The sequence below is a fragment of the Hyperolius riggenbachi genome, chromosome 6 (genome assembly GCF_040937935.1).
Source record: "Hyperolius riggenbachi isolate aHypRig1 chromosome 6, aHypRig1.pri, whole genome shotgun sequence".
Classification (NCBI taxonomy): domain Eukaryota; kingdom Metazoa; phylum Chordata; class Amphibia; order Anura; family Hyperoliidae; genus Hyperolius; species Hyperolius riggenbachi.
The window spans coordinates 391,786,609-391,808,304 of NC_090651.1; the positions used below are offsets into that span (position 1 = coordinate 391,786,609).

At 58.4% G+C, this 21,696-nt stretch overlaps 1 protein-coding gene across 1 annotated transcript in view; it reads left to right on the plus strand.

The window, feature by feature from the left end:
- The window catches only part of LOC137523143 (chemerin-like receptor 1), a 262,038-nt gene that overhangs the window by 121,163 nt on the left and 119,179 nt on the right, over nt 1-21,696 (plus strand). The window lies entirely within an intron of this gene.

Sequence of the window (21,696 nt, forward strand, 5' to 3'; positions counted from 1 at the left end):
CAGGATACAGGCGCCCCCTCCCCCACACTGCTGCTTGTATAATAGGCACAGGATACAGGCGCCCCCTCCCCCACACTGCTGCTTGTATAATAGGCACAGGATACAGGCGCCCCCTCCCCCACACTGCTGCTTGTATAATAGGCACAGGATACAGACGCCCCCTCCCCCACACTGCTGCTTGTATAATAGGCACAGGATACAGACGCCCCCTCCCCCACACTGCTGCTTGTATAATAGGCACAGGATACAGGCGCCCCCTCCCCCACACTGCTGCCTGTATAATAGGCACAGGATACAGGCGCCCCCTCCCCCACACTGCTGCCTGTATAATAGGCGCAGGATACAGGCGCCCCCTCCCCCACACTGCTGCTTGTATAATAGGCACAGGATACAGGCGCCCCCTCCCCCACACTGCTGCCTGTATAATAGGCACAGGATACAGGCGCCCCCTCCCCCACACTGCTGCTTGTATAATAGGCACAGGATACAGACGCCCCCTCCCCCACACTGCTGCCTTGTATAATAGGCACAGGATACAGACGCCCCCTCCCCCACACTGCTGCTTGTATAATAGGCACAGGATACAGGCGCCCCCTCCCCCACACTGCTGCCTTGTATAATAGGCGCAGGATACAGGCGCCCCCTCCCCCACACTGCTGCTTGTATAATAGGCACAGGATACAGGCGCCCCCTCCCCCACACTGCTGCCTGTATAATAGGCACAGGATACAGGCGCCCCCTCCCCCACACTGCTGCTTGTATAATAGGCACAGGATACAGACGCCCCCTCCCCCACACTGCTGCTTGTATAATAGGCACAGGATACAGGCGCCCCCTCCCCCACACTGCTGCTTGTATAATAGGCACAGGATACAGACGCCCCCTCCCCCACACTGCTGCTTGTATAATAGGCACAGGATACAGACGCCCCCTCCCCCACACTGCTGCCTGTATAATAGGCACAGGATACAGACGCCCCCTCCCCCACACTGCTGCTTGTATAATAGGCACAGGATACAGACGCCCCCTCCCCCACACTGCTGCTTGTATAATAGGCACAGGATACAGGCGCCCCCTCCCCCACACTGCTGCTTGTATAATAGGCACAGGATACAGAGCGCCCCCTCCCCCACACTGCTGCTTGTATAATAGGCACAGGATACAGACGCCCCCTCCCCCACACTGCTGCTTGTATAATAGGCACAGGATACAGACGCCCCCTCCCCCACACTGCTGCCTGTATAATAGGCACAGGATACAGGCGCCCCCTCCCCCACACTGCTGCCTGTATAATAGGCACAGGATACAGGCGCCCCCTCCCCCACACTGCTGCTTGTATAATAGGCGCAGGATACAGGCGCCCCCTCCCCCACACTGCTGCTTGTATAATAGGCACAGGATACAGGCGCCCCCTCCCCCACACTGCTGCTTGTATAATAGGCACAGGATACAGACGCCCCCTCCCCCACACTGCTGCTTGTATAATAGGCACAGGATACAGGCGCCCCCTCCCCCACACTGCTGCTTGTATAATAGGCACAGGATACAGGCGCCCCCTCCCCCACACTGCTGCTTGTATAATAGGCACAGGATACAGACGCCCCCTCCCCCACACTGCTGCTTGTATAATAGGCACAGGATACAGGCGCCCCCTCCCCCACACTGCTGCTTGTATAATAGGCACAGGATACAGGCGCCCCCTCCCCCACACTGCTGCCTGTATAATAGGCACAGGATACAGGCGCCCCCTCCCCCACACTGCTGCTTGTATAATAGGCGCAGGATACAGGCGCCCCCTCCCCCACACTGCTGCTTGTATAATAGGCACAGGATACAGGCGCCCCCTCCCCCACACTGCTGCCTGTATAATAGGCACAGGATACAGACGCCCCCTCCCGCACACTGCTGCTTGTATAATAGGCGCAGGATACAGGCGCCCCCTCCCCCACACTGCTGCTTGTATAATAGGCGCAGGATACAGGCGCCCCCTCCCCCACACTGCTGCTTGTATAATAGGCACAGGATACAGACGCCCCCTCCCCCACACTGCTGCTTGTATAATAGGCACAGGATACAGACGCCCCCTCCCCCACACTGCTGCCTGTATAATAGGCACAGGATACAGGCGCCCCCTCCCCCACACTGCTGCCTGTATAATAGGCACAGGATACAGACGCCCCCTCCCCCACACTGCTGCCTGTATAATAGGCACAGGATACAGACGCCCCCTCCCCCACACTGCTGCTTGTATAATAGGCGCAGGATACAGGCGCCCCCTCCCCCACACTGCTGCTTGTATAATAGGCGCAGGATACAGGCGCCCCCTCCCCCACACTGCTGCTTGTATAATAGGCACAGGATACAGACGCCCCCTCCCCCACACTGCTGCCTGTATAATAGGCGCAGGATACAGGCGCCCCCTCCCCCACACTGCTGCTTGTATAATAGGCACAGGATACAGACGCCCCCTCCCCCACACTGCTGCCTGTATAATAGGCGCAGGATACAGGCGCCCCCTCCCCCACACTGCTGCTTGTATAATAGGCACAGGATACAGACGCCCCCTCCCCCACACTGCTGCTTGTATAATAGGCACAGGATACAGGCGCCCCCTCCCCCACACTGCTGCTTGTATAATAGGCACAGGATACAGACGCCCCCTCCCCCACACTGCTGCCTGTATAATAGGCACAGGATACAGACGCCCCCTCCCCCACACTGCTGCTTGTATAATAGGCACAGGATACAGGCGCCCCCTCCCCCACACTGCTGCTTGTATAATAGGCACAGGATACAGGCGCCCCCTCCCCCACACTGCTGCTTGTATAATAGGCACAGGATACAGGCGCCCCCTCCCCCACACTGCTGCTTGTATAATAGGCGCAGGATACAGGCGCCCCCTCCCCCACACTGCTGCCTGTATAATAGGCGCAGGATACAGGCGCCCCCTCCCCCACACTGCTGCTTGTATAATAGGCGCAGGATACAGGCGCCCCCTCCCCCACACTGCTGCCTGTATAATAGGCGCAGGATACAGGCGCCCCCTCCCCCACACTGCTGCTTGTATAATAGGCACAGGATACAGACGCCCCCTCCCCCACACTGCTGCCTGTATAATAGGCACAGGATACAGGCGCCCCCTCCCCCACACTGCTGCTTGTATAATAGGCACAGGATACAGGCGCCCCCTCCCCCACACTGCTGCCTGTATAATAGGCACAGGATACAGACGCCCCCTCCCCCACACTGCTGCTTGTATAATAGGCACAGGATACAGACGCCCCCTCCCCCACACTGCTGCTTGTATAATAGGCACAGGATACAGACGCCCCCTCCCCCACACTGCTGCTTGTATAATAGGCACAGGATACAGACGCCCCCTCCCCCACACTGCTGCTTGTATAATAGGCACAGGATACAGGCGCCCCCTCCCCCACACTGCTGCCTGTATAATAGGCACAGGATACAGGCGCCCCCTCCCCCACACTGCTGCTTGTATAATAGGCACAGGATACAGGCGCCCCCTCCCCCACACTGCTGCTTGTATAATAGGCACAGGATACAGACGCCCCCTCCCCCACACTGCTGCTTGTATAATAGGCACAGGATACAGACGCCCCCTCCCCCACACTGCTGCTTGTATAATAGGCGCAGGATACAGGCGCCCCCTCCCCCACACTGCTGCCTGTATAATAGGCACAGGATACAGGCGCCCCCTCCCCCACACTGCTGCCTGTATAATAGGCACAGGATACAGACGCCCCCTCCCCCACACTGCTGCTTGTATAATAGGCACAGGATACAGGCGCCCCCTCCCCCACACTGCTGCTTGTATAATAGGCACAGGATACAGGCGCCCCCTCCCCCACACTGCTGCTTGTATAATAGGCGCAGGATACAGGCGCCCCCTCCCCCACACTGCTGCTTGTATAATAGGCACAGGATACAGACGCCCCCTCCCCCACACTGCTGCCTGTATAATAGGCACAGGATACAGACGCCCCCTCCCCCACACTGCTGCCTGTATAATAGGCACAGGATACAGACGCCCCCTCCCCCACACTGCTGCCTGTATAATAGGCACAGGATACAGACGCCCCCTCCCCCACACTGCTGCCTGTATAATAGGCACAGGATACAGGCGCCCCCTCCCCCACACTGCTGCTTGTATAATAGGCACAGGATACAGACGCCCCCTCCCCCACACTGCTGCTTGTATAATAGGCACAGGATACAGGCGCCCCCTCCCCCACACTGCTGCTTGTATAATAGGCACAGGATACAGACGCCCCCTCCCCCACACTGCTGCTTGTATAATAGGCACAGGATACAGGCGCCCCCTCCCCCACACTGCTGCTTGTATAATAGGCACAGGATACAGCGCCCCCTCCCCCACACTGCTGCTTGTATAATAGGCACAGGATACAGACGCCCCCTCCCCCACACTGCTGCTTGTATAATAGGCACAGGATACAGGCGCCCCCTCCCCCACACTGCTGCTTGTATAATAGGCACAGGATACAGGCATCCCCCTCCCCCACACTGCTGCTTGTATAATAGGCACAGGATACAGACGCCCCCTCCCCCACACTGCTGCTTGTATAATAGGCACAGGATACAGACGCCCCCTCCCCCACACTGCTGCTTGTATAATAGGCACAGGATACAGGACGCCCCCTCCCCCACACTGCTGCTTGTATAATAGGCACAGGATACAGACGCCCCCTCCCCCACACTGCTGCTTGTATAATAGGCACAGGATACAGGCGCCCCCTCCCCCACACTGCTGCTTGTATAATAGGCACAGGATACAGGCGCCCCCTCCCCCACACTGCTGCCTGTATAATAGGCACAGGATACAGGCGCCCCCTCCCCCACACTGCTGCTTGTATAATAGGCACAGGATACAGGCGCCCCCTCCCCCACACTGCTGCTTGTATAATAGGCACAGGATACAGACGCCCCCTCCCCCACACTGCTGCTTGTATAATAGGCACAGGATACAGACGCCCCCTCCCCCACACTGCTGCTTGTATAATAGGCAAGGATACAGGCGCCCCCTCCCCCACACTGCTGCTTGTATAATAGGCACAGGATACAGGCGCCCCCTCCCCCACACTGCTGCTTGTATAATAGGCACAGGATACAGGCGCCCCCTCCCCCACACTGCTGCTTGTATAATAGGCACAGGATACAGGCGCCCCCTCCCCCACACTGCTGCCTGTATAATAGGCACAGGATACAGGCGCCCCCTCCCCCACACTGCTGCCTGTATAATAGGCGCAGGATACAGGCGCCCCCTCCCCCACACTGCTGCCTGTATAATAGGCGCAGGATACAGGCGCCCCCTCCCCCACACTGCTGCTTGTATAATAGGCACAGGATACAGGCGCCCCCTCCCCCACACTGCTGCCTTGTATAATAGGCACAGGATACAGGCGCCCCCTCCCCCACACTGCTGCTTGTATAATAGGCACAGGATACAGGCGCCCCCTCCCCCACACTGCTGCTTGTATAATAGGCGCAGGATACAGGCGCCCCCTCCCCCACACTGCTGCCTGTATAATAGGCACAGGATACAGACGCCCCCTCCCCCACACTGCTGCTTGTATAATAGGCACAGGATACAGACGCCCCCTCCCCCACACTGCTGCTTGTATAATAGGCACAGGATACAGACGCCCCCCTCCCCCACACTGCTGCTTGTATAATAGGCACAGGATACAGGCGCCCCCTCCCCCACACTGCTGCCTGTATAATAGGCGCAGGATACAGGCGCCCCCTCCCCCACACTGCTGCTGTATAATAGGCGCAGGATACAGGCGCCCCCTCCCCCACACTGCTGCTTGTATAATAGGCACAGGATACAGGCGCCCCCTCCCCCACACTGCTGCCTGTATAATAGGCACAGGATACAGGCGCCCCCTCCCCCACACTGCTGCCTGTATAATAGGCACAGGATACAGACGCCCCCTCCCCCACACTGCTGCCTGTATAATAGGCACAGGATACAGACGCCCCCTCCCCCACACTGCTGCTTGTATAATAGGCACAGGATACAGGCGCCCCCTCCCCCACACTGCTGCCTGTATAATAGGCACAGGATACAGGCGCCCCCCTCCCCCACACTGCTGCTTGTATAATAGGCACAGGATACAGGCGCCCCCTCCCCCACACTGCTGCCTGTATAATAGGCACAGGATACAGGCGCCCCCTCCCCCACACTGCTGCTTGTATAATAGGCACAGGATACAGACGCCCCCTCCCCCACACTGCTGCTTGTATAATAGGCACAGGATACAGGCGCCCCCTCCCCCACACTGCTGCCTGTATAATAGGCACAGGATACAGACGCCCCCTCCCCCACACTGCTGCTTGTATAATAGGCACAGGATACAGACGCCCCCTCCCCCACACTGCTGCCTGTATAATAGGCACAGGATACAGACGCCCCCTCCCCCACACTGCTGCTTGTATAATAGGCACAGGATACAGACGCCCCCTCCCCCACACTGCTGCTTGTATAATAGGCACAGGATACAGGCGCCCCCTCCCCCACACTGCTGCTTGTATAATAGGCACAGGATACAGACGCCCCCTCCCCCACACTGCTGCTTGTATAATAGGCACAGGATACAGACGCCCCCTCCCCCACACTGCTGCCTGTATAATAGGCACAGGATACAGACGCCCCCTCCCCCACACTGCTGCCTGTATAATAGGCGCAGGATACAGGCGCCCCCTCCCCCACACTGCTGCCTGTATAATAGGCACAGGATACAGGCGCCCCCCTCCCCCACACTGCTGCTTGTATAATAGGCACAGGATACAGGCGCCCCCTCCCCCACACTGCTGCTTGTATAATAGGCACAGGATACAGGCGCCCCCTCCCCCACACTGCTGCTTGTATAATAGGCACAGGATACAGACGCCCCCTCCCCCACACTGCTGCTTGTATAATAGGCGCAGGATACAGGCGCCCCCTCCCCCACACTGCTGCTTGTATAATAGGCACAGGATACAGACGCCCCCTCCCCCACACTGCTGCTTGTATAATAGGCACAGGATACAGGCGCCCCCTCCCCCACACTGCTGCTTGTATAATAGGCACAGGATACAGGCGCCCCCTCCCCCACACTGCTGCTTGTATAATAGGCACAGGATACAGGCGCCCCCTCCCCCACACTGCTGCCTGTATAATAGGCACAGGATACAGGCGCCCCCTCCCCCACACTGCTGCTTGTATAATAGGCGCAGGATACAGGCGCCCCCCTCCCCCACACTGCTGCTTGTATAATAGGCACAGGATACAGGCGCCCCCTCCCCCACACTGCTGCCTGTATAATAGGCACAGGATACAGACGCCCCCTCCCCCACACTGCTGCTTGTATAATAGGCACAGGATACAGGCGCCCCCTCCCCCACACTGCTGCTTGTATAATAGGCACAGGATACAGGCGCCCCCCTCCCCCACACTGCTGCTTGTATAATAGGCACAGGATACAGACGCCCCCTCCCCCACACTGCTGCTTGTATAATAGGCACAGGATACAGACGCCCCCTCCCCCACACTGCTGCTGTATAATAGGCACAGGATACAGGCGCCCCCTCCCCCACACTGCTGCCTGTATAATAGGCACAGGATACAGACGCCCCCTCCCCCACACTGCTGCCTGTATAATAGGCACAGGATACAGACGCCCCCTCCCCCACACTGCTGCTTGTATAATAGGCACAGGATACAGGCGCCCCCTCCCCCACACTGCTGCTTGTATAATAGGCGCAGGATACAGGCGCCCCCTCCCCCACACTGCTGCTTGTATAATAGGCACAGGATACAGACGCCCCCTCCCCCACACTGCTGCCTGTATAATAGGCGCAGGATACAGGCGCCCCCTCCCCCACACTGCTGCTTGTATAATAGGCACAGGATACAGACGCCCCCTCCCCCACACTGCTGCCTGTATAATAGGCGCAGGATACAGGCGCCCCCTCCCCCACACTGCTGCTTGTATAATAGGCACAGGATACAGACGCCCCCTCCCCCACACTGCTGCTTGTATAATAGGCACAGGATACAGGCGCCCCCTCCCCCACACTGCTGCTTGTATAATAGGCACAGGATACAGACGCCCCCTCCCCCACACTGCTGCCTGTATAATAGGCACAGGATACAGACGCCCCCTCCCCCACACTGCTGCTTGTATAATAGGCACAGGATACAGGCGCCCCCTCCCCCACACTGCTGCTTGTATAATAGGCACAGGATACAGGCGCCCCCTCCCCCACACTGCTGCTTGTATAATAGGCACAGGATACAGGCGCCCCCTCCCCCACACTGCTGCTTGTATAATAGGCGCAGGATACAGGCGCCCCCTCCCCCACACTGCTGCCTGTATAATAGGCGCAGGATACAGGCGCCCCCTCCCCCACACTGCTGCTTGTATAATAGGCGCAGGATACAGGCGCCCCCTCCCCCACACTGCTGCCTGTATAATAGGCACAGGATACAGGCGCCCCCTCCCCCACACTGCTGCTTGTATAATAGGCACAGGATACAGACGCCCCCTCCCCACACTGCTGCCTTGTATAATAGGCACAGGATACAGGCGCCCCCTCCCCCACACTGCTGCTTGTATAATAGGCACAGGATACAGGCGCCCCCCTCCCCCACACTGCTGCCTGTATAATAGGCACAGGATACAGACGCCCCCTCCCCCACACTGCTGCTTGTATAATAGGCACAGGATACAGACGCCCCCTCCCCCACACTGCTGCTTGTATAATAGGCACAGGATACAGACGCCCCCTCCCCCACACTGCTGCTTGTATAATAGGCACAGGATACAGACGCCCCCTCCCCCACACTGCTGCTTGTATAATAGGCACAGGATACAGGCGCCCCCCTCCCCCACACTGCTGCCTGTATAATAGGCACAGGATACAGGCGCCCCCTCCCCCACACTGCTGCTTGTATAATAGGCACAGGATACAGGCGCCCCCTCCCCCACACTGCTGCCTGTATAATAGGCACAGGATACAGGCGCCCCCTCCCCCACACTGCTGCTTGTATAATAGGCACAGGATACAGGACGCCCCCTCCCCCACACTGCTGCTTGTATAATAGGCGCAGGATACAGGCGCCCCCTCCCCCACACTGCTGCCTGTATAATAGGCACAGGATACAGACGCCCCCTCCCCCACACTGCTGCCTGTATAATAGGCACAGGATACAGGCGCCCCCCTCCCCCACACTGCTGCCTGTATAATAGGCACAGGATACAGACGCCCCCTCCCCCACACTGCTGCTTGTATAATAGGCGCAGGATACAGGCGCCCCCTCCCCCACACTGCTGCCTGTATAATAGGCACAGGATACAGACGCCCCCTCCCCCACACTGCTGCTTGTATAATAGGCACAGGATACAGACGCCCCCTCCCCCACACTGCTGCTTGTATAATAGGCACAGGATACAGGCGCCCCCTCCCCCACACTGCTGCCTGTATAATAGGCACAGGATACAGACGCCCCCTCCCCCACACTGCTGCCTTGTATAATAGGCACAGGATACAGACGCCCCCTCCCCCACACTGCTGCCTGTATAATAGGCACAGGATACAGGCGCCCCCTCCCCCACACTGCTGCCTGTATAATAGGCGCAGGATACAGGCGCCCCCTCCCCCACACTGCTGCTTGTATAATAGGCGCAGGATACAGACGCCCCCTCCCCCACACTGCTGCCTGTATAATAGGCACAGGATACAGGCGCCCCCTCCCCCACACTGCTGCTTGTATAATAGGCACAGGATACAGACGCCCCCTCCCCCACACTGCTGCTTGTATAATAGGCACAGGATACAGGCGCCCCCTCCCCCACACTGCTGCTTGTATAATAGGCACAGGATACAGGCGCCCCCTCCCCCACACTGCTGCTTGTATAATAGGCACAGGATACAGAGCCCCCTCCCCCACACTGCTGCTTGTATAATAGGCACAGGATACAGACGCACCCTCCCCCACACTGCTGCTTGTATAATAGGCGCAGGATACAGGCAGCCCCTCCCCCACACTGCTGCTTGTATAATAGGCACAGGATACAGACGCCCCCTCCCCCACACTGCTGCTTGTATAATAGGCACAGGATACAGACGCCCCCTCCCCCACACTGCTGCTTGTATAATAGGCACAGGATACAGGCAGCCCCCTCCCCCACACTGCTGCTTGTATAATAGGCACAGGATACAGACGCCCCCTCCCCCACACTGCTGCTTGTATAATAGGCACAGGATACAGACGCCCCCTCCCCCACACTGCTGCTTGTATAATAGGCACAGGATACAGGCGCCCCCTCCCCCACACTGCTGCCTGTATAATAGGCACAGGATACAGGCGCCCCCTCCCCCACACTGCTGCTTGTATAATAGGCGCAGGATACAGGCGCCCCCTCCCCCACACTGCTGCTTGTATAATAGGCACAGGATACAGACGCCCCCTCCCCCACACTGCTGCCTGTATAATAGGCACAGGATACAGGCGCCCCCTCCCCCACACTGCTGCTTGTATAATAGGCACAGGATACAGACGCCCCCTCCCCCACACTGCTGCCTGTATAATAGGCACAGGATACAGACGCCCCCTCCCCCACACTGCTGCTTGTATAATAGGCACAGGATACAGACGCCCCCTCCCCCACACTGCTGCTTGTATAATAGGCACAGGATACAGACGCCCCCTCCCCCACACTGCTGCTTGTATAATAGGCACAGGATACAGACGCCCCCTCCCCCACACTGCTGCCTGTATAATAGGCACAGGATACAGACGCCCCCTCCCCCACACTGCTGCTTGTATAATAGGCACAGGATACAGGCGCCCCCTCCCCCACACTGCTGCCTGTATAATAGGCGCAGGATACAGGCGCCCCCTCCCCCACACTGCTGCCTGTATAATAGGCGCAGGATACAGGCGCCCCCTCCCCACACTGCTGCCTGTATAATAGGCACAGGATACAGGCGCCCCCTCCCCCACACTGCTGCCTGTATAATAGGCGCAGGATACAGGCGCCCCCTCCCCCACACTGCTGCTTGTATAATAGGCACAGGATACAGGCGCCCCCCTCCCCCACACTGCTGCCTGTATAATAGGCACAGGATACAGACGCCCCCTCCCCCACACTGCTGCCTGTATAATAGGCACAGGATACAGGCGCCCCCTCCCCACACTGCTGCCTGTATAATAGGCACAGGATACAGACGCCCCCTCCCCCACACTGCTGCCTGTATAATAGGCACAGGATACAGGCAGCCCCCTCCCCCACACTGCTGCCTGTATAATAGGCACAGGATACAGGCGCCCCCTCCCCCACACTGCTGCTTGTATAATAGGCACAGGATACAGACGCCCCCTCCCCCACACTGCTGCTTGTATAATAGGCACAGGATACAGACGCCCCCTCCCCCACACTGCTGCCTGTATAATAGGCACAGGATACAGACGCCCCCTCCCCCACACTGCTGCTTGTATAATAGGCACAGGATACAGACGCCCCCTCCCCCACACTGCTGCTTGTATAATAGGCGCAGGATACAGGCGCCCCCTCCCCCACACTGCTGCTTGTATAATAGGCGCAGGATACAGACGCCCCCTCCCCCACACTGCTGCTTGTATAATAGGCACAGGATACAGACGCCCCCTCCCCCACACTGCTGCCTGTATAATAGGCGCAGGATACAGGCGCCCCCTCCCCCACACTGCTGCTTGTATAATAGGCACAGGATACAGACGCCCCCTCCCCCACACTGCTGCTTGTATAATAGGCACAGGATACAGGCGCCCCCTCCCCCACACTGCTGCTTGTATAATAGGCACAGGATACAGGCGCCCCCTCCCCCACACTGCTGCCTGTATAATAGGCACAGGATACAGGCGCCCCCTCCCCCACACTGCTGCCTGTATAATAGGCACAGGATACAGGCGCCCCCTCCCCCACACTGCTGCTTGTATAATAGGCACAGGATACAGACGCCCCCTCCCCCACACTGCTGCCTGTATAATAGGCACAGGATACAGGCGCCCCCTCCCCCACACTGCTGCTTGTATAATAGGCACAGGATACAGGCGCCCCCTCCCCCACACTGCTGCCTGTATAATAGGCACAGGATACAGGCGCCCCCTCCCCCACACTGCTGCTTGTATAATAGGCACAGGATACAGGCGCCCCCTCCCCCACACTGCTGCTTGTATAATAGGCACAGGATACAGGACGCCCCCTCCCCCACACTGCTGCCTGTATAATAGGCACAGGATACAGACGCCCCCTCCCCCACACTGCTGCTTGTATAATAGGCACAGGATACAGACGCCCCCTCCCCCACACTGCTGCTTGTATAATAGGCACAGGATACAGACGCCCCCTCCCCCACACTGCTGCTTGTATAATAGGCACAGGATACAGACGCCCCCTCCCCCACACTGCTGCTTGTATAATAGGCACAGGATACAGATGCCCCCTCCCCCACACTGCTGCCTGTATAATAGGCACAGGATACAGGCGCCCCCTCCCCCACACTGCTGCCTGTAAAATAGGCGCAGGATACAGACGCCCCCTCCCCCACACTGCTACTTGTATAATAGGCACAGGATACAGACGCCCCCTCCCCCACACTGCTGCTTGTATAATAGGCGCAGGATACAGGCGCCCCCTCCCCCACACTGCTGCTTGTATAATAGGCACAGGATACAGACGCCCCCTCCCCCACACTGCTGCCTGTATAATAGGCACAGGATACAGACGCCCCCTCCCCCACACTGCTGCTTGTATAATAGGCGCAGGATACAGGCGCCCCCTCCCCCACACTGCTGCTTGTATAATAGGCACAGGATACAGGCGCCCCCTCCCCCACACTGCTGCTTGTATAATAGGCACAGGATACAGGCGCCCCCTCCCCCACACTGCTGCTTGTATAATAGGCACAGGATACAGACGCCCCCTCCCCCACACTGCTGCTTGTATAATAGGCACAGGATACAGGCGCCCCCTCCCCCACACTGCTGCCTGTATAATAGGCACAGGATACAGACGCCCCCTCCCCCACACTGCTGCCTGTATAATAGGCACAGGATACAGGCGCCCCCTCCCCCACACTGCTGCTTGTATAATAGGCACAGGATACAGGCGCCCCCTCCCCCACACTGCTGCCTGTATAATAGGCACAGGATACAGACGCCCCCTCCCCCACACTGCTGCCTGTATAATAGGCACAGGATACAGACGCCCCCTCCCCCACACTGCTGCTTGTATAATAGGCACAGGATACAGACGCCCCCCTCCCCCACACTGCTGCCTGTATAATAGGCACAGGATACAGACGCCCCCTCCCCCACACTGCTGCCTGTATAATAGGCACAGGATACAGGCGCCCCCTCCCCCACACTGCTGCCTGTATAATAGGCACAGGATACAGACGCCCCCTCCCCCACACTGCTGCCTGTATAATAGGCACAGGATACAGACGCCCCCTCCCCCACACTGCTGCTTGTATAATAGGCACAGGATACAGACGCCCCCTCCCCCACACTGCTGCCTGTATAATAGGCACAGGATACAGGCGCCCCCTCCCCCACACTGCTGCCTGTATAATAGGCACAGGATACAGACGCCCCCTCCCCCACACTGCTGCCTGTATAATAGGCACAGGATACAGACGCCCCCTCCCCCACACTGCTGCCTGTATAATAGGCGCAGGATACAGGCGCCCCCTCCCCCACACTGCTGCCTGTATAATAGGCACAGGATACAGGCGCCCCCTCCCCCACACTGCTGCCTGTATAATAGGCACAGGATACAGGCGCCCCCTCCCCCACACTGCTGCTTGTATAATAGGCACAGGATACAGACGCCCCCTCCCCCACACTGCTGCTTGTATAATAGGCACAGGATACAGACGCCCCCTCCCCCACACTGCTGCTTGTATAATAGGCACAGGATACAGACGCCCCCTCCCCCACACTGCTGCTTGTATAATAGGCACAGGATACAGGCGCCCCCTCCCCCACACTGCTGCTTGTATAATAGGCACAGGATACAGGCGCCCCCTCCCCCACACTGCTGCTTGTATAATAGGCGCAGGATACAGGCGCCCCCTCCCCCACACTGCTGCCTGTATAATAGGCACAGGATACAGACGCCCCCTCCCCCACACTGCTGCTTGTATAATAGGCACAGGATACAGATGCCCCCTCCCCCACACTGCTGCCTGTATAATAGGCACAGGATACAGGCGCCCCCTCCCCCACACTGCTGCCTGTAAAATAGGCGCAGGATACAGGCGCCCCCTCCCCCACACTGCTGCCTGTATAATAGGCACAGGATACAGACGCCCCCTCCCCCACACTGCTGCTTGTATAATAGGCACAGGATACAGGCGCCCCCTCCCCCACACTGCTGCCTGTATAATAGGCGCAGGATACAGGCGCCCCCTCCCCCACACTGCTGCCTGTATAATAGGCACAGGATACAGGCGCCCCCTCCCCCACACTGCTGCTTGTATAATAGGCACAGGATACAGACGCCCCCTCCCCCACACTGCTGCTTGTATAATAGGCACAGGACACAGGCGCCCCCTCCCCCACACTGCTGCCTGTATAATAGGCACAGGATACAGACGCCCCCTCCCCCACACTGCTGCTTGTATAATAGGCACAGGATACAGACGCCCCCTCCCCCACACTGCTGCTTGTATAATAGGCACAGGATACAGACGCCCCCTCCCCCACACTGCTGCTTGTATAATAGGCACAGGACACAGGCGCCCCCTCCCCCACACTGCTGCCTGTATAATAGGCACAGGATACAGACGCCCCCTCCCCCACACTGCTACTTGTATAATAGGCACAGGATACAGGCGCCCCCTCCCCCACACTGCTGCCTGTATAATAGGCGCAGGATACAGGCGCCCCCTCCCCCACACTGCTGCCTGTATAATAGGCACAGGATACAGACGCCCCCTCCCCCACACTGCTGCTTGTATAATAGGCACAGGATACAGGCGCCCCCTCCCCCACACTGCTGCTTGTATAATAGGCACAGGATACAGACGCCCCCTCCCCCACACTGCTGCTTGTATAATAGGCACAGGACACAGGCGCCCCCTCCCCCACACTGCTGCCTGTATAATAGGCACAGGATACAGACGCCCCCTCCCCCACACTGCTACTTGTATAATAGGCACAGGATACAGGCGCCCCCTCCCCCACACTGCTGCCTGTATAATAGGCGCAGGATACAGGCGCCCCCTCCCCCACACTGCTGCTTGTATAATAGGCACAGGATACAGGCGCCCCCTCCCCCACACTGCTGCCTGTATAATAGGCACAGGATACAGGCGCCCCCTCCCCCACACTGCTGCCTGTATAATAGGCACAGGATACAGACGCCCCCTCCCCCACACTGCTGCCTGTATAATAGGCACAGGATACAGGCGCCCCCCTCCCCCACACTGCTGCCTGTATAATAGGCACAGGATACAGACGCCCCCTCCCCCACACTGCTGCCTGTATAATAGGCACAGGATACAGACGCCCCCTCCCCCACACTGCTGCCTGTATAATAGGCACAGGATACAGACGCCCCCTCCCCCACACTGCTACTTGTATAATAGGCAAGGATACAGACGCCCCCTCCCCCACACTGCTGCTTGTATAATAGGCACAGGATACAGACGCCCCCTCCCCCACACTGCTGCTTGTATAATAGGCACAGGATACAGGCGCCCCCTCCCCCACACTGCTGCTTGTATAATAGGCGCAGGATACAGGCGCCCCCTCCCCCACACTGCTGCTTGTATAATAGGCACAGGATACAGGCGCCCCCTCCCCCACACTGCTGCTTGTATAATAGGCACAGGATACAGGCGCCCCCTCCCCCACACTGCTGCTTGTATAATAGGCACAGGATACAGGCGCCCCCTCCCCCACACTGCTGCTTGTATAATAGGCACAGGATACAGACGCCCCCTCCCCACACTGCTGCCTGTATAATAGGCACAGGATACAGGCGCCCCCTCCCCCACACTGCTGCTTGTATAATAGGCGCAGGATACAGACGCCCCCTCCCCCACACTGCTGCTTGTATAATAGGCACAGGATACAGACGCCCCCTCCCCCACACTGCTGCCTGTATAATAGGCACAGGATACAGACGCCCCCTCCCCCACACTGCTGCCTGTATAATAGGCGCAGGATACAGGCGCCCCCTCCCCTACACTGCTGCTTGTATAATAGGCACAGGATACAGGCGCCCCCTCCCCCACACTGCTGCTTGTATAATAGGCACAGGATACAGACGCCCCCTCCCCCACACTGCTGCCTGTATAATAGGCACAGGATACAGACGCCCCCTCCCCCACACTGCTGCTTGTATAATAGGCACAGGATACAGGCGCCCCCTCCCCCACACTGCTGCTTGTATAATAGGCACAGGATACAGGCGCCCCCTCCCCCACACTGCTGCTTGTATAATAGGCACAGGATACAGGCGCCCCCTCCCCCACACTGCTGCTTGTATAATAGGCGCAGGATACAGACGCCCCCTCCCCCACACTGCTGCTTGTATAATAGGCACAGGATACAGGCGCCCCCTCCCCCACACTGCTGCTTGTATAATAGGCACAGGATACAGGCGCCCCCTCCCCCACACTGCTGCCTGTATAATAGGCACAGGATACAGACGCCCCCTCCCCCACACTGCTGCCTGTATAATAGGCGCAGGATACAGGCGCCCCCTCCCCCACACTGCTGCTTGTATAATAGGCACAGGATACAGACGCCCCCTCCCCCACACTGCTGCTTGTATAATAGGCGCAGGATACAGGCGCCCCCTCCCCCACACTGCTGCTTGTATAATAGGCACAGGATACAGACGCCCCCTCCCCCACACTGCTGCTTGTATAATAGGCACAGGATACAGACGCCCCCTCCCCCACACTGCTGCCTGTATAATAGGCACAGGATACAGACGCCCCCTCCCCCACACTGCTGCTTGTATAATAGGCACAGGATACAGACGCCCCCTCCCCCACACTGCTGCTTGTATAATAGGCACAGGATACAGACGCCCCCTCCCCCACACTGCTGCTTGTATAATAGGCACAGGATACAGACGCCCCCTCCCCCACACTGCTGCTTGTATAATAGGCACAGGATACAGGCGCCCCCTCCCCCACACTGCTGCCTGTATAATAGGCGCAGGATACAGCGCCCCCTCCCCCACACTGCTGCTTGTATAATAGGCACAGGATACAGACGCCCCCTCCCCCACACTGCTGCTTGTATAATAGGCACAGGATACAGGCGCCCCCTCCCCCACACTGCTGCTTGTATAATAGGCACAGGATACAGACGCCCCCTCCCCCACACTGCTGCCTGTATAATAGGCACAGGATACAGACGCCCCCTCCCCCACACTGCTGCTTGTATAATAGGCGCAGGATACAGACGCCCCCTCCCCCACACTGCTGCTTGTATAATAGGCACAGGATACAGGCGCCCCCTCCCCACACTGCTGCCTGTATAATAGGCACAGGATACAGGCGCCCCCTCCCCCACACTGCTGCCTGTATAATAGGCGCAGGATACAGACGCCCCCTCCCCCACACTGCTGCTTGTATAATAGGCGCAGGATACAGACGCCCCCTCCCCCACACTGCTGCTTGTATAATAGGCACAGGATACAGGCGCCCCCTCCCCACACTGCTGCTTGTATAATAGGCACAGGATACAGGCGCCCCCTCCCCTACACTGCTGCTTGTATAATAGGCACAGGATACAGGCGCCCCCTCCCCCACACTGCTGCTTGTATAATAGGCACAGGATACAGACGCCCCCTCCCCCACACTGCTGCTTGTATAATAGGCACAGGATACAGACGCCCCCTCCCCCACACTGCTGCTTGTATAATAGGCACAGGATACAGACGCCCCCTCCCCCACACTGCTGCTTGTATAATAGGCACAGGATACAGACGCCCCCTCCCCCACACTGCTGCTTGTATAATAGGCACAGGATACAGGCGCCCCCTCCCCCACACTGCTGCTTGTATAATAGGCACAGGATACAGACGCCCCCTCCCCCACACTGCTGCCTGTATAATAGGCACAGGATACAGACGCCCCCTCCCCCACACTGCTGCCTGTATAATAGGCACAGGATACAGACGCCCCCTCCCCCACACTGCTGCTTGTATAATAGGCGCAGGATACAGGCGCCCCCTCCCCCACACTGCTGCTTGTATAATAGGCACAGGATACAGACGCCCCCTCCCCCACACTGCTGCTTGTATAATAGGCACAGGATACAGACGCCCCCTCCCCCACACTGCTGCTTGTATAATAGGCACAGGATACAGGCGCCCCCTCCCCCACACTGCTGCTTGTATAATAGGCACAGGATACAGGCGCCCCCTCCCCCACACTGCTGCTTGTATAATAGGCGCAGGATACAGGCGCCCCCTCCCCCACACTGCTGCTTGTATAATAGGCACAGGATACAGACGCCCCCTCCCCCACACTGCTGCCTGTATAATAGGCACAGGATACAGGCGCCCCCTCCCCCACACTGCTGCCTGTATAATAGGCACAGGATACAGGCGCCCCCTCCCCCACACTGCTGCCTGTATAATAGGCACAGGATACAGGCGCCCCCTCCCCCACACTGCTGCCTGTATAATAGGCACAGGATACAGGCGCCCCCTCCCCCACACTGCTGCTTGCATAATAGGCACAGGATACAGGCGCCCCCTCCCCCACACTGCTGCTTGTATAATAGGCACAGGATACAGGCGCCCCCTCCCCCACACTGCTGCCTGTATAATAGGCACAGGATACAGACGCCCCCTCCCCCACACTGCTGCTTGTATAATAGGCACAGGATACAGGCGCCCCCTCCCCCACACTGCTGCCTGTATAATAGGCACAGGATACAGACGCCCCCTCCCCCACACTGCTGCCTGTATAATAGGCACAGGATACAGGCGCCCCCTCCCCCACACTGCTGCTTGTATAATAGGCACAGGATACAGGCGCCCCCTCCCCCACACTGCTGCCTGTATAATAGGCGCAGGATACAGGCGCCCCCTCCCCCACACTGCTGCTTGTATAATAGGCACAGGATACAGGCGCCCCCTCCCCCACACTGCTGCCTGTATAATAGGCACAGGATACAGACGCCCCCTCCCCCACACTGCTGCCTGTATAATAGGCACAGGATACAGGCGCCCCCTCCCCCACACTGCTGCTTGTATAATAGGCACAGGATACAGGCGCCCCCTCCCCCACACTGCTGCCTGTATAATAGGCGCAGGATACAGGCGCCCCCTCCCCCACACTGCTGCCTGTATAATAGGCACAGGATACAGACGCCCCCTCCCCCACACTGCTGCCTGTATAATAGGCGCAGGATACAGGCGCCCCCTCCCCCACACTGCTGCCTGTATAATAGGCGCAGGATACAGGCGCCCCCTCCCCCACACTGCTGCTTGTATAATAGGCACAGGATACAGACGCCCCCTCCCCCACACTGCTGCCTGTATAATAGGCACAGGATACAGGCGCCCCCTCCCCCACACTGCTGCCTGTATAATAGGCACAGGATACAGACGCCCCCTCCCCCACACTGCTGCTTGTATAATAGGCACAGGATACAGACGCCCCCTCCCCCACACTGCTGCCTGTATAATAGGCACAGGATACAGACGCCCCCTCCCCCACACTGCTGCTTGTATAATAGGCACAGGATACAGACGCCCCCTCCCCCACACTGCTGCTTGTATAATAGGCACAGGATACAGGCGCCCCCTCCCCCACACTGCTGCTTGTATAATAGGCACAGGATACAGGCGCCCCCTCCCCCACACTGCTGCTTGTATAATAGGCACAGGATACAGGCGCCCCCTCCCCCACACTGCTGCTTGTATAATAGGCACAGGATACAGGCGCCCCCTCCCCCACACTGCTGCTTGTATAATAGGCACAGGATACAGGCGCCCCCTCCCCCACACTGCTGCTTGTATAATAGGCACAGGATACAGACGCCCCCTCCCCCACACTGCTGCCTGTATAATAGGCACAGGATACAGGCGCCCCCTCCCCCACACTGCTGCTTGTATAATAGGCACAGGATACAGGCGCCCCCTCCCCCACACTGCTGCCTGTATAATAGGCGCAGGATACAGGCGCCCCCTCCCCCACACTGCTGCTTGTATAATAGGCACAGGATACAGGCGCCCCCTCCCCCACACTGCTGCTTGTATAATAGGCACAGGATACAGGCGCCCCCTCCCCCACACTGCTGCCTGTATAATAGGCGCAGGATACAGGCGCCCCCTCCCCCACACTGCTGCTTGTATAATAGGCACAGGATACAGACGCCCCCTCCCCCACACTGCTGCTTGTATAATAGGCACAGGATACAGACGCCCCCCTCCCCCACACTGCTGCTTGTATAATAGGCACAGGATACAGACGCCCCCTCCCCCACACTGCTGCTTGTATAATAGGCGCAGGATACAGACGCCCCCTCCCCCACACTGCTGCTTGTATAATAGGCGCAGGATACAGGCGCCCCCTCCCCCACACTGCTGCTTGTATAATAGGCACAGGATACAGACGCCCCCTCCCCCACACTGCTGCTTGTATAATAGGCACAGGATACAGACGCCCCCTCCCCCACACTGCTGCCTGTATAATAGGCACAGGATACAGGCGCCCCCTCCCCCACACTGCTGCTTGTATAATAGGCACAGGATACAGACGCCCCCTCCCCCACACTGCTGCTTGTATAATAGGCACAGGATACAGACGCCCCCTCCCCCACACTGCTGCTTGTATAATAGGCACAGGATACAGGCGCCCCCTCCCCCACACTGCTGCTTGTATAATAGGCACAGGATACAGGCGCCCCCTCCCCCACACTGCTGCCTGTATAATAGGCACAGGATACAGACGCCCCCTCCCCCACACTGCTGCTTGTATAATAGGCACAGGATACAGACGCCCCCTCCCCCACACTGCTGCCTGTATAATAGGCACAGGATACAGACGCCCCCTCCCCCACACTGCTGCCTGTATAATAGGCACAGGATACAGGCGCCCCCTCCCCCACACTGCTGCTTGTATAATAGGCACAGGATACAGGCGCCCCCTCCCCCACACTGCTGCTTGTATAATAGGCACAGGATACAGACGCCCCCTCCCCCACACTGCTGCTTGTATAATAGGCACAGGATACAGACGCCCCCTCCCCCACACTGCTGCCTGTATAATAGGCACAGGATACAGACGCCCCCTCCCCCACACTGCTGCCTGTATAATAGGCACAGGATACAGACGCCCCCTCCCCCACACTGCTGCCTGTATAATAGGCACAGGATACAGGCGCCCCCTCCCCCACACTGCTGCTTGTATAATAGGCACAGGATACAGATGCCCCCTCCCCCACACTGCTGCCTGTATAATAGGCACAGGATACAGGCGCCCCCTCCCCCACACTGCTGCCTGTATAATAGGCACAGGATACAGGCGCCCCCTCCCCCACACTGCTGCTTGTAAAATAGGCACAGGATACAGACCAGCACAATTTTTCCAAGGAAAAGTCACAGTGTGAAAGGTGTAAGTAGAAGAAAAGCAATGGCCTGTTAATGA